The 13,452-nt window shown below is 41.2% G+C and overlaps 1 protein-coding gene across 3 annotated transcripts in view; it reads right to left on the bottom strand.

Annotated features, from left to right (window-relative positions):
• Positions 1–13,452, bottom strand: part of LOC122809098 — a 1,918,481-nt gene that overhangs the window by 1,823,069 nt on the left and 81,960 nt on the right. For 2 of the 3 annotated variants that reach the window (XM_044080325.1, XM_044080327.1), the window contains exon 1: positions 5,876–6,118. The exons of the other annotated variant lie outside the window; for it this stretch is intronic. The gene's annotated coding sequence lies outside the window, so the exon portion shown is untranslated. Of the gene's footprint in view, positions 1–5,875; positions 6,119–13,452 lie in introns of those variants that run through there. 3 annotated transcript variants of the gene reach the window in all.

Here is a 13,452-nt window from a genome sequence, read left to right as displayed (position 1 = left end):
CTTTTAAGTTCAGTGCTACCAGGAAACTTGAAAGAGGAAGGATAAGTAAGAGGTTGTAAAGTGACATTATTTTGAATTTGGGCACATTCACAAACGGAAAGAAAGATCCTGAACTGGACTCAAAGCATGTTCTTTCTTTTGCACAAGTAAAATTCTTGAATAAAATCCCTTCCCCACCTGGGAAGGAGGAACTAGTTCTATCACTCCCTGGGATAGCATCTGATGAACGAACAGAAGTCTGATCAGGAGGATGAGGAATGATCCCCTGGAATGGAGGAATTTCCTCCCACTGACATCTCTAACCTTGATGAATGATTTTCAGTACCTATTTGTCTTAAACTAAAAGATTTGGGACAGAGAAGGCAAGAGGAAATGGGGACGTTCAACAAAGAGACGGATGGACTGTATGAGAGAACACCTGTGAAAAGTCAGGCGTGAGTGCCGAAGAAAGTAGGAGATTTGCATTCAATAGAGACAGAAGGTGAGAGTTGACATGACACCTCGACCCCATGTAGAATACGGGAAAAAGAAGGTTGACGATTATGATGACGAGGATAGTCTTAAACTATCTGCCAAACAGAAAAACGGATAATAAGACTTTCTGGATGAAAAAGGGCCAAAACTGGATGAGAAGTTAGAAATGCCCTTGGAAAATTTGGAAAAGAACTGAAAAATCTAAGAGATTCAGTGGACCAGGTTACCCTTTTCATCACACATTTTGATCACCTCTGCAGCAGAGGAGACAAGCAATCTCTGTCCAAAGGTGAATTTAAAATCTCATTTTTAACATCATCTGGGGGAGACTGAGAAAGCAGCCACGTAAGCCTTCTCAAAACAGTACCAGTGGTCACAGCCCTGGAAGAAGTGTCAGCTAAGACATTCACACACTGTAAACAATGAGCACTGACCTGTGCAACAGAAGAAACTAAATTATTTATAGCAGATTGTTTTCCTCACAAGAAGAAACTGCAGATAAAACATTCCTCATACTTTCACAATTTGTCAGAATAAACTTTAACATACGAGCCTGACTATTCAAAATTCTGAAATCAAAGTTGCGGAAGTATACTCTTTTTATTTTCCATATTTATCAATATTTTTCCCATCCTTACCAGAAAGAGTAGGTTTGGAATTAAGTGCTTGGCAGCAGTGGGATCAACCAATGCTACAGCTCCTGAGTCAGGTTTGGGAATAGTGTCCAAAATTTAAAAGACTGAGAAACTTTATACATCCTATCTGCCTTTTTAGGGGCAGCTGACTATCAGGAAAATTGCAGGCAGTGACACACAAATTCTCTAAAGCAGACAGAAGAGTAGGAATGGATGTGGGTTCTGGAAAATTTGTCTGTAGCAACTCACTGTATTCTCTGAGGGACTGAAACCTCAGTGGTCTCCCATTGAAAACACTGTCACATTCTAGCATTAGTCTCAGTGAAACAGAAACCTCCACAGGGAGAATCAGAAACTAAGCTCTCATCTAAGTCTGAATCAAAAATCTGAGGAAGAAACCCTGTATCTGTCCCTTCATCTTTCTGTTCCGACTCAGAATTTTGAATCACTTCATGAAAAGAGGCATCCCTCTTTCTTTTACCAGAAACTACTTTACAAGAAGGATCAACTGTGTGAATTAAACCTTGAGCCAGACCCAGTAAACTACTCCTTCCACAGAAATGTGTTTAGTTTTCTGTTTCTTTTTGACAGCAAAAATTGGGCCAACCATGTTACTAATGGCAGCAGCTTCTCCATGGATAAGCATATCATTCTCGAACGACAGGGAAGCCCTTCCTGTTGTATCTCCCAGGACCGACAAGAGGGTCTCTCCCTTGTCTACTGAGGGGACTTCAACAGAAGCAGAGGACATGGCTAACCCTTGGCTTTAGGTGCTACACCAGAGAGATCCTGGGTAAAAGATGAGTGGTCTGAGGTACAACAAATGGCCACAGCAGACTCGCCCACCTGCAGCTGAGGCAAACTGCTAGCCTGCTGTGGTAGCAAAGGTTGGTTGCTTAACTTTTTCTTTTAGTTTTTGGAAGAATTACCAGCCATTGAACTGGTAGTCTGTTCTATGTTCAAGCCAAAAATGGTGTCCCTTTTTGCGGGGAAGACAAGAAGCAAATGTCAGAAAAACCTACAATTCTTTAAAAGTCACTTTCTTCAGAGAAAGACAGCAAAAAGCACTTTAAATCACTTTGCCAGCCCCACAAAAGTAAAATAAACAAACTTTCTCCACAGGAAAAAAAATTAAAGAAAAATGGTTTTCAGTTACTTTTACACAAATTTTAAACTGACAGGAAAAAAAAAAGAGTGCTCCCATTTAAAAGTACAATATTGTTTCGTGACAGTCCATTAAAATTCCTAGCTTTAAAATAACTTTCCTGAAAAGGAAAGTGATAATACAGTGACAATATTAAGAAAACTGGAAGGTCCCCCCCAAAGGGAACTTATCTGCCCAGCAAAGGAACAACACATGCCGACCGTCGAGCCTTGAAAGTGTCAGAAGAGCGTACTCTTCAGCAGCAGTAAAGCTCTTAAGAGCTTAGTGTACAAATTTGTTTTTTGTCAGCTCAGCTCAAGCTACCTGACAGTCTGGGCGCAAGGAAGGTGCCCTGAAGTTCTGGAAGCTGGCTGTCTGTTACAGCCTTGTCAGGATAAAGCCCATACAGCGAAGGCTACTGCAGCAGAGATCAATATGATGAACATAATTAACTTCTTTAAAAAAGAACCATTGTACTTAATTTCACTACTACATTATCTACGTTACTTTTCAATGTCGGGTTGTCCACCTGCAAAACCTAGTTAATACCTTGCCTTTCTATGAAGTAATAAATGTCCACTGATGCACTTGGCATTGAAATATAGTAAGCTATGCATTAATTTAGGCAGTAAAGCATTCTGGGTTCATTTTACTCCTGATGTGATGGCTGGAATTTTCAACTTCAAGAAGTGACATCCTGATCAACAAAAATAAGATGCAAAAACAACATATTTTGCACTGAAAATCTATTACAGTAATGTACATCGTAAGGAAGTTGCACACATATTTTAAGAGTTTGTTGCTCATACTCGTTTCAAAAAGTGAGCGATACACTTTAACATCCAAGTGTTCAATGGGCAACTAAAATGCATACCAAATCATGAAGAAACTGAAGATAAATTCCTGAAAATTTACGAAGCAAGATCTACAGTGGTCAGTTAAAACTAAAATGCAGTATGTTCTAACTCATTTAACTTATTATGCGGTCACAGTGATCTCAAAGTATGTTACATAACTTGGGAAAGGGCAAAATGAACTTGTCTAAAGGTCACTCAACAGCATCACTGTTAGGAGAATTGAATTGAACTCTATTTCATTATAGTAGATGAGCATTTTCATTATTCTTGTTCATGAGGCAGGGTAAAAAAATTCTTCTTCTTCTTTCGGCTTTTCCCGGTTAGGGGTCGCCACAGCAGATCACCTGTCTGCTCATGATTGGCAGTGGAGTTTTACAGTGTCGAGTTGCCAGCCCGGCACCCAACCTTCCACAGAAGGCACACACATGCATACACTCACACCTAGGGCCAATTTAGAGTGTCCAATCCACCTACTGCATGTCTTTGGGATGTGGGAGGAAACCAGAGTACCCGGAGGAAACCCATGCAACCACAGGGAGGACATGCAGACTCCGCACAGAAGGCACCCCAGCCGAGGATCGAACTGGAGAACCTCTTGCTGTGAAGCGACAATGCTAACCACTGCACCACCATGGCCGCCCAGGCAGGGTAAAAAAATAATATATGGAAAAAGTGAAGTAAATATTAACAAAAAAATCTAAAGTATGAGCATGTATTTGCAGTGGTGAATATTACCTTGCAACTTAACTCATTACATCAGAGTGACGCCTTCAGGTGCATCTGTAGTTAATTCCTACTGACACCTCTTGGTGTATCTGTAGTTAATTCCTACCGACACCTCTAGGTGTCAAATATTGCTTGTTTATATTTGCATGAGTAATTCCAAAATCATGCTATGCACAAAGTCTTAAAATATTTCATCTTAAAGCTTACACAATGGGAAACTCAACTGCATTAATGTTTGACCTATATCTAGTGTAGGTAAATAGATATTAACTGTTGTTTTTATGATATTAACTTATATAGATATAATTTTCATATTTTTCCACATATCTCAACAACCAAGTAAAGACAGAACATCCTTAGTTTCATATGAAAGCTCATAGATAGATGAATAAAATGCTGCTGACAGTATGTGTGCAACTTGAGTTGTTGAGATATTGTAAGTTGTTTACAAAATATCACAAATGTAATAGTTACTGTTTACAGTGACTTATAAAATTCAGTTTAAGATGTAGTACCTAGAGGTGGTGCAGCGGTAGCATTGTTGCCTCACACCAAGAGGTTCCCCCGTTCGATTCTCAGCTAGTGTGCGGGGAGTGCCTTCTGTGTGGAGTCTGCATGTCCTCCCCGTGGGTCGAGTGGCGTTCCGAAAGACATGCGTGAATGGGCATGCCTTCGTTGAAGGTTGGGCATCGAGCTGGCAACTCGGCACCGTGAAAATCTACTGCCAATCATTAGCAGACCGGAGTTCCGCTGTGGCGATCCCTAACCAGGAAAAGCCGAAAGACAACAACAACCTAAAGAATACTACCACTATAAAAATAGTTCGAGCTGAATAGTTTGCTATTTATATTTCTTTCATAACCACTATGGTTCCAGAAATATGAACATTTGTTTCAAATGTGAGGACATAATTGTATTCTGTCAATTGAAAGTTACAGTGCAAACTTCCTGAGCTCCATCGGAGTGAATGAGTTAAATACTTTTTAATACTTTGCACCTCTACTTCCAATACAACAGCTTCCTCAAACCATTATAAACTGAAGTGAATCTTCATAACTCCAGGCAACACTCCTTATTCTATCCAGCATGCAAAGTAATTTTGGGTACACTAAAACAAACATTTTGCTATTTTTTTTTTCAGGATCCAAGATTATAAAATAGAGGGTGCTGAAAATGTTAAACATCTTTATGCGCATATTGTCAGCAAATGTAACTTTCCATTACTAATTTTCACAGTTTTATATTGAAATAAAATATAGGCACTTCTAAGCACCCTGTGAATAATTTAACAGCTCTTGTGTTTCACAAAAAAGCTATTTTTTTTAATTTTCCAGCCTCATAATCACAGTGCAGAAATGATCTTTCATGGAAGACACCAGCAATTTACTACTTTGCTTATGGAGGCAGCATCACAAACTACTTCTAAAATCTAATGAAAAAATACCGAGCATCATCTATGTTACAAAGCATATGTTCAATTTTGCAAATGCAGAATCCTGCCCTATCATACCTTTTAAAGTTTCATCAGAAAACTGCACATTCTTTTAGAGAAGTCTTTCAACGGGACATATAACATTTGCATGCTTCATTTTTGTACACTTTGACAGCAAATTTTGCAAGCTGTTAACTGACAACAGCTGAAGGCAATTAGACTTTAGCACTGACAACAACATGCCATTTATTTTAATAGGATATACTCTTGTGAGATGGACTACTACAAAAGCAGTGAGAGACAAAAATGAACAGTTTGGTGGCTACATTTTGTGAGTCAGTGATGCTGTATACTGTCAGTCATCACCACAGACACAGTGTAATAAAAAGCGAACTATAATGATGCTGCAAAATTCCTTCAGGTATTTTCACCACTGCCATTCATGAACAATAAAATTCTCTGTGTTAAGTCACAATCATCTCATAGAACTTGATTCTAAAATGTCACAAAAATCCAGTGTCCTAATCGAAAGTAGATTTTACTGTTCTCTAACCCAACAGCATATAAAGAGTACCACAAAAAAATCAGAAATACAAAACACACTTACTAGACAAGCACTGAAGTGAAAAATGACACCTTTCTTTTTGTTCTGTACCTAACAGACTTTACTGCGAATTTAACTTGAAGCAGATTTTTTACACTGCTTATGATCCCTATTAAGTCAGGTGATTAGCAAACTTCTGCAAAAGAAACGGACATATCCTAATAACTAAAGTGAATTTATTATCTTCCAATCATTTTTATGTCAGTAGTTCTCCCCTTCTTCCTCAGTAGCTGCTGGTCTCCTCCCAACCCATGAGTCTAGCCTCTGTGCTGATCTGCTTTGTATTCTTTGTGCGTGTGTGTTGACGTGCCTATGTGATGCTGGGATTTGATCCCTCCTGCCAGTGCTTCCAATTATTTTCTTCCATACACTTAAAAAATCACATGGTTAGAGTAACATGGTGTGCCTATGCAACAAAGCAGTAACGGCAAAAAACAAGTTTGTCACGTGGTTTCTGTAAGAAACCAGAACATGCTGCCAATTAATTACAGCTACGGGGAAGCTCATCTATGTAAAAACTGCTTTTCAGCAAACTTCTACAGGTTTCAATGCAAAACACATCTCCTTAGAATGCAAATTTTTTCCCACATATTTTATTTTTCAATTACAATATTTGTACACTTTGCAGAAACTGCTGAAGTAGTTAGGTTTGTATTTGAGTTTCTATGTTAAAACAAAGTTCCCAGTACTGGTATCACAAATTATCGTTTCTCTTCAAATGACATCTACTGCATCCTTCTTGGATTTGTGTATAATCTCAAGTGTCACATACATGTGAAAGATAGGACAATCCTACTTTAAAAAAAGCAAATGCAATCTGCAGATGCTCATAATTACAGGAAGTATTTAAAGGGTCACAAATGTCTGAAACAAAGCTACTTCAGCTTCACTTCAATCCTGCTCTCAAAGAAAGGAATTATATCAAACACTGAATAATGTGAATTTTACAAAACTGCAATCATAAAATGTGAGATTGTATCTAGAATGCTATTCCATAAAGGAGGTTAAAAATTAATCTCTAAAAGTCTACTGAAGCACACAACCCACTGCAGAATATGTGCACTTACAGGAAGGAATAGCCTTATAATTCACATATTATGAATTTCAACAGTGGTGTACTGTATTTAAAATGGTTTACAAATGAAAAAAGTGTATACTTACCATAATGGTAGATCCATGTAGCAGTCTTCTGTCTGGCTCATTGGATGGATCAGATCCAACCTTTGCATCTTTTTCAAGCTCTTGGATCCAGGGCTCAGGCTTCTCCTCTACCCATAATTCCCTCTTGTCCCTACAACACCTCAGATTGAGTTTGCCCATTTGTACATAATACTTTATCCAAAAGGCACAAAAAATAGGACAGCATACAAATAATGAGAAGGAAGAAAGATCACCTCGAGGCTGAATATATATCAAGGCCATGGACAGGCCCTATTCAATCATTCACTAGATGACAATTTAGGTAAGGGGGAAAGTGCAAGGGAAGGTTAAACTGGGCAGGAAGACGACATGGATCTAGCACGTCGTCTTTTCAGTATGATTCAATGGATGGGATATATTCTCCGGCTATTATCCAGTGTGGTCTCATAGAAGGATATTACAAAAAATGGTGGAGCCAAAGGACGCATGGGATCTACACTGTATATCCAGCTTATAGTGAAAGACAAAGGTGTGAAAAGTAGACCAAGTAGCAGAAGCACAAATCTTATTGATTGGTACTGTAGCAAAATAAGCAGTGGAGGCTGCCACCACCCTAGCTGAGTGAGCTCTGGATATGCATGGCAGAGACAATCCCTCTTCCTTGTAAACAAAGGTTATATAATCAAGAGAGCCAGCTGAACAATGTGACTTTAGAAATACTATGTCCCTATTTGGTTCTCGAGAAGGAAATAAAAGTTGATCTATCTTCCAAATGTTCCTAATATCCTCGGTACAATGCAAATCGAATATTACCGGATGGTGGACATCATTCTAATGCAAGGTATATTCCCCTTTATTAGAAAAGTTTGGGAAGAAGACCGGTAGGTTAATAGCCTGGTTAAGAGCAGTTTCCGAGGCCACTTTTGAAAGAAAATTTAGGTTAGTTCAAAGAGATACTTTACCCTTATGAAAAATCAAGTATGGAGGTTTGCAACATAAGGCTTGCAACTCAAAAATTCTCCTATCTGATGTGATGACCACTAGGAAAACAGTTTTCCAAGACAGACATTTTAGATTTTTCTGATGCTGCTCGTTCAAAAGGGGTTCGGGATAGGGCCTGAAGCAACAAAGTAATATCGCAAGGGGAAATGGATCTCTGGTAGGGTGTCTAAGTAGAAACAGTCCCTCTAAAAAAAATAGATTTGGGGAGTTTCAAAGAAGCAACAGCATTTTGGTTTTCTCCAACTAACTAACTCTGCTAGCTAAACCTTAACTGTAGAACAGCTATCTCCTGCCTGGAATAATCCCAACAGAAAATCCAGAATTGATGGCAAAGGTGCTAAAAAAAGTTGTAAGCTTTAGAAGAAGTGCATATCGCAAACCTCTTGCATTTCCTTTTTTTAAACCTTTCTTGTGATTTTTGTGAGGCAGATAAAATATGAATAACTGATGCGGGATAGTCTGACATCCCTTAAAATCACTGGAACTGGAGGAATCATGCAGTTAATTTCAGGGCTTTCTAGTCTTGGTGAGGTTGGTCAAGCAGGTGGGATAGCAGGTCTTGAGGAAGGTCCAGCACCTAGGACAACTCTTTCAGAGGAGGCCAAAAGAAGGGAAACCAAGCCTGCCAGAGCCAGAAGGGGACAATGAGAATCACTGTCGCCTTGCACCAGATGACTTTCTGCAGAAATCTCGGTGACTGCCCCTCTCCAGGGATCATACCAAAGAAGCTGGAGCACTTGGTGCTCAGGTGGGATAAGAAGAGATTGCAGCATGGTTGGCTACAGCAATTGAAAATCACAGTTGCCACTGACTTGGTGAGGGACCACTTGTGAGGCAGAGCACTAGATCTGCTCAGTTTGTCCACCAAGACATTGGAACTCCCAGGGATGTGTTGTCACCACAAAGCATTGGGAAGACATTGCCCATTGCCACATGCTCACAGCTTCATGGCATCACAGGTATGAACAGGTCCCCCCCTATTGCTTGTTGATATACTAGGCCACTACCATGTTATCTGTCTTGATGGAAATCACACACTTGGGAAGGAAGTTTTGAAAAATCTGCAAAGCTAGAAAGACAGCCCACAACTTTAAGAAGTTGATATGAAGCTTGGTTTTTGTTCTCCTCCACATGCTTTGAACCATCTCCCCTTCTAAATGCTCCGTCATCACAGAAGGCGGGCATCCATGGTTACAGTGGCTATCAGACATGACTACTTGAGAGGTCAACCACCAAAGAATGTTAGACTTGCATATTGGAGTGAGGGGAATTGTAAGGGCTGATGCAACAACTCAGATGAAATGTTATGGTAAGACATAACTTCTTTATCTGAAGTTGTCAATCTTCATTTTTCATCGATCTGTGGGACAGAGCCCCCAGCTACTTAGAACCCTGGGTAGATTCAAGGAAGGATATTCCTGAGCACCACTGAACCAAATGATGCTCTTACCCTAGAGACCAGATTTAGCTTATAATGAGATGAGTAACAAAGGTATGGGGAGACACCCAAGTTGCAGCTGCACAGATGTCATCCATGGAAGTTCTGAACTGGAAGACAGCAGACGTAGCTACTGCTCTAGCTGAATGGGCTTTAGGAGGGATAGGTAAAGAAAGACCCCTTGTTCTATAAATGAAAGAAATACAGTCTAAAATCCACTTAACTAGGGTTACTTTGTTTACAGGTTGTCCCAATTTAATATGTGAAAAGGAAACAAACAGCTGATCAGACTTCTGATGTCCTTGGTCCTGTCAAGGCAGAATCGTAGTGGTCTGTGAACATCTAACAGATATAGTGAGTACCCCCCCCCCCACCGTTAGAATAAATTGGGAAAAAAACCAGAAGGTTAATGCATTGATTAAGGTTGGTTTCCAACACTACCTTAAGTAGAAAGGATGGGTTGTTTCTGACAAGAAACTCTGTCCTTGTGGAAAATCATATATGGCGGTCTAGACGAAAGTGCCTGAATTTCTGAGATTCATCTAGCAGAGGTGATGGCTACTAAAAAGATAGTTTTCCAGGATAGAAACTTTAGATTACATCTAGAGGCCGGCTCGAAGAGGAGGTTGTGTCAGAGTTTGCAGCATCAAAGTAAGGTCCCAAGGAGAAGTCGAGTCCTTGTAAGGAGGCTTTAGGAGGAGAGCACCTTTTAAAAAGGCTTTACAAAGCCTATGAGAAGTAACGGATGATCCATGGAAACTATTGTGAATATATGAAATGGCTGCCGGCTGGACTTTAGTCCCTGAAATGGAAGATCCATCACTGAAAATAAAAGCTAGGAAATGAAGAATTTCATGCATTGATGCTGAAAAAGGATCAAGGTGATGCAGTGAGGCCCAGTGAATGATTATTTTCCATTTACTTGCATAAAGTTTGCGAGTAAATGGTTTATGAGGCAAAAAAAATAAGCGTATAACTGGGGATGAGAGCATATCATGTCTGGCCACTAATGGAACTGGATCTACCAAGCTGTCAGCTTGAGAGTTGTAATGTCTGGGTAACTGATGCCCATCAGATGTGACAGGAGGTCCAGAACTGGATCCAAAATGCAAGGTCGTTGTACCAGATGAGGCCATAGGAAGTGGAAACAAATTTGCTCAGGCCAAAAGGGGGCAATGAGGATGACTTTGCTCTTCAACTTGGCTGTTTTCTTCAGAAATTTGGGAATAAGTGAGGTGGGAGGAAAGGCATAAAGGAGATCAGGTGGCCAGTTTGTGAAGAAGAGTGTCCCTCCGTAATTGCCCCTCTGAGGGGATGAAAGCAAAGTAGCTGCTGCATTTGTTGTTCAGAGGGGAGGCAAAAAGGTTGCAGCAATGCTGGCCCCATGCATGGAAAATCCTTCCCAATTCTTTTGGGTTGAGGGACCACTCGTGAGGTAGAAGGATGCACCTGCTAAATTTGTCTGGTATCACATTGGACTTCCCTGGAATATGCGTTGTGATCAGAAAGCGGTTGGATGAGATTGCCCACTGCAATACTCTGAAGTCTTCTCGGCATAAGGGGTAAGATCTGGTTCCCCCCCCGTTTGTTGATGTACCAGGCCCACCGACATGTTGTCTGGCTGAATTGCAATCGTCCCTAGAGGCAGAGAGTCCTGGAATGCTCGAAACACCAATAGCACTGCTCTCATCTCTAGAACATTTATGTGCAGATTGGCCTCTGATGGGGACCAAGTGCCTTGGGCTGTCTTTCCCCTGGAAATGTCCCCACACCCAAGCTGGGAAGCGTCTGTGGTCACTGTGGCCTTGGGTTGAGGAGGAATGAATGGATGCCCTTGTAAGATCTGATTTGAGTAAATCCACAATAGGTGATCTCTCTTGCATGTGTTGGTGATTAATATTGGCATTGACAAGTGATGCTGAAGGATGGACCATTGTACTGCAAGTAGCCACTGTAAAATTCTCATGCAGAACCTGGGAAGGAACAAGAGTTATAGCAGCTGCCACTGATCCCAATGCTTTCGAGATGGAGGAAGTGAGGCAATGGAGGTTCTTGTATCTAACAACGTCCTATAAAAATTAGATTCTGTGTTGGTTCCAGCAACAATTTGTTGACGTTGATTGTGATGCCTAGATGGTTGCATAATTGTAGTGATTTTTGTTTTCCTGTTAGCAGTTGCTGCCTGGTAGTAGTGGAAATGAGGCAGTCGTCTAAGTATGGAAACACCTGGGATCCTTGCAATCTTAAGTAAGCTGCTACTATGGCCATACATTTGGTGAACACCCTGGTGGCTGTGGTGAGACCAATGGCTAGAACTCTGAACTGGTAATGACTGGCTCCCAGGCAAAAGTGAAGGAATCTTCTAGAACATATGCCCATTTTTATGTGGTAGTACACGTCCTGAAGATGTATAGAGCACATCCAGTCATCCTTTCCTAAAAACAGAAGAATGGACTGAACCATGAAGATTCACAATTTGGTTTTTCGAACAAATTTGTTCAGTTCGCCGAGACTGGTTGGTCACCAGTCCCCTGCTTTTTTTGACACTAAAAAGAATCTTGAGTAAAATATGGATCCTATTTGGTCTGGTGAGACTTCTTGGATGACTCTTTTTTTATAGCAGCTTTTGAATTTGAATAGCTACCTGTTCCCTCTGACTGGGTGAAATGAAAAGGAATTATAGAGCCTCTGCAAATGATTCTCTGCACACAAATATTGGAGGTGATTTCTTGCCAGGCTTTAATGTGCAGGGATAAGTGACCCACGACTGCCACCAGATGTGGATAATTTGGATCTCCGTTCAGGAAACCCTGATGTTGCGAACCATCACTGCCTCAAGGGTGGTGTCTTCCATTATTGTTCCCCCTCTGCCTCTGGGGGAACCTTCACCAGACATAGTCTGGGAAGACCCTTGGGACTTTCCTGAAACACATTTTACCTATTCCTCTCTGGTTTCTAAAGAAGGACCTCTGAGGAGTGGAAAAACATATGGCAGAAAGGGTTTTCCCATCCTTCTCACACCTGGTTAAAGTGTCTAACAGTTGGGCCAAAAAGGGAAGAGCCATCAAAAGGTGCATTGACAAATGAAGATGTGAAGGGCTCCATAAAAATCACATGAGAGCATCTAGGCAAGTCTCTATATGGAAATGCCTAAACCTGCTACTCTTGTCATTCCTTCGGCTAACATGAGACATGAATGTCACGGAAGAACTGGAAATGGATGTCCGGGCAGCCAACTGAGAGGTGACCAAATCCCGTACCTCTTCAGAAACAGCTCCTTTACCAGATCGCTCTGCAATCTCCTAAAATGTGCCAGGAAGTTTCAAAGACTGTAGGTCTAAGGTCGATGACGCATAAACTTGCTTCCTGAATCTATCCACCTCCCGTGACTCATTGTTGGGGGGGGACGGATAGAGGAACTTTCTTCCGCTAGTTCCTTTTTAGTGGCTGCCATGGCATCTATGGGAACTCCATTTGTCCAAAAAGGTTTATCCCCTGGGGCTGTGATAATTTTGTCTGGTCTCTTGGGAATTGGTTCGGTGGCATCAGCGGCCTTCCACACCCGACAAAAGATCAATTTAATAAGCTTGTTGGCGAGTGGAGATACCCAGGAAGTAGATGGGCAGCACTGAAAGCCTGCAGTTACACAGATTCCTTGGTCAAAGGGTTGAGAGATTTCCAACCACATCTCTGTTCAAGTATTTCCAGGATGTCTCCAAAGGAGGCATTGTCAGGAGGTGATTTGAGGGACCCTTTGCCCTCATCTAAATCCATGTCTTCAGTGTTGGACTCCTCTGGGGGGACGTCTGGAGAGGTTTCGGAAGAAGAAGGGGTACCCTGCTGGGTAGCCTGAGCCTGCAGTACCTGCTTACCCCTGTGGACGGGTTGATTGATGCTCTGGCACAGAAACTGCCAGGGATGGGGGTTCCAAGGAGGAAGAAACCGACCTGGTACTGGAAGTAGCCAATGCCCTTTTCATGGCCTCGAAGGCTTACCCACT

This window comes from Protopterus annectens, chromosome 8.part0 (assembly GCF_019279795.1).
Source record: "Protopterus annectens isolate FY-2018-M chromosome 8.part0, PAN1.0, whole genome shotgun sequence".
NCBI lineage: Eukaryota > Metazoa > Chordata > Ceratodontiformes > Protopteridae > Protopterus > Protopterus annectens.
Note: the sequence above shows the minus strand (reverse complement) of the source record. Positions and strands in the feature narration are given on the sequence as shown.